The following is a 554-nucleotide window of genomic DNA, read 5'->3' on the forward strand; positions in this document are numbered from 1 at the left end:
TCATACTCCCAAATGGCTTGAATTGCCTGCCACTCCAAGTCCTGTATGTTCAAAGCGTAGTAGTTCTGCAACGGTGTCGGCTATGCCAAGATGCGTGCCACAAGCACATTTTTCTGCACAGTCTGGGTCTGAAATGTCATATGGGAATCAGGGGGTGGTATTGATTTTGTTCACACTTGTCCTATTTCAACACAGTCTGTTTGGCAAGGGACCGTTGCCATAACGACTAGCCTGTGGGTTGTCTTCCTTTGTCATCTGTCCTGACAGAGCCCAGTGTGTGGGAAACTGCCTGGAACTTTGGACAATGAGGTCCCACTTTATTTCATTTATTTTTTTCGAAAGCCTTTAGGGCTTGTCCTTCAAAACGGCTTCCGATGGACACCTAAAACGTGGCTGCTTGTACTAACATGATTTATTTTCCTGTATCTTGACCTGAACCTCCCACGCTTCTGAAGCTCCTCTCTGTGGGCCGCCTCCATGGATGACAGGTGGCAAGTTAGTGCTGCTACAGTTCACACCAAGTATATTAATAAAAGATTTGAGTACACCTGATC

Source organism: Siphateles boraxobius, unplaced genomic scaffold (genome assembly GCF_051911475.1).
Source record: "Siphateles boraxobius isolate OS27281-9 unplaced genomic scaffold, OSU_SipBor_1 130, whole genome shotgun sequence".
NCBI lineage: Eukaryota > Metazoa > Chordata > Actinopteri > Cypriniformes > Leuciscidae > Siphateles > Siphateles boraxobius.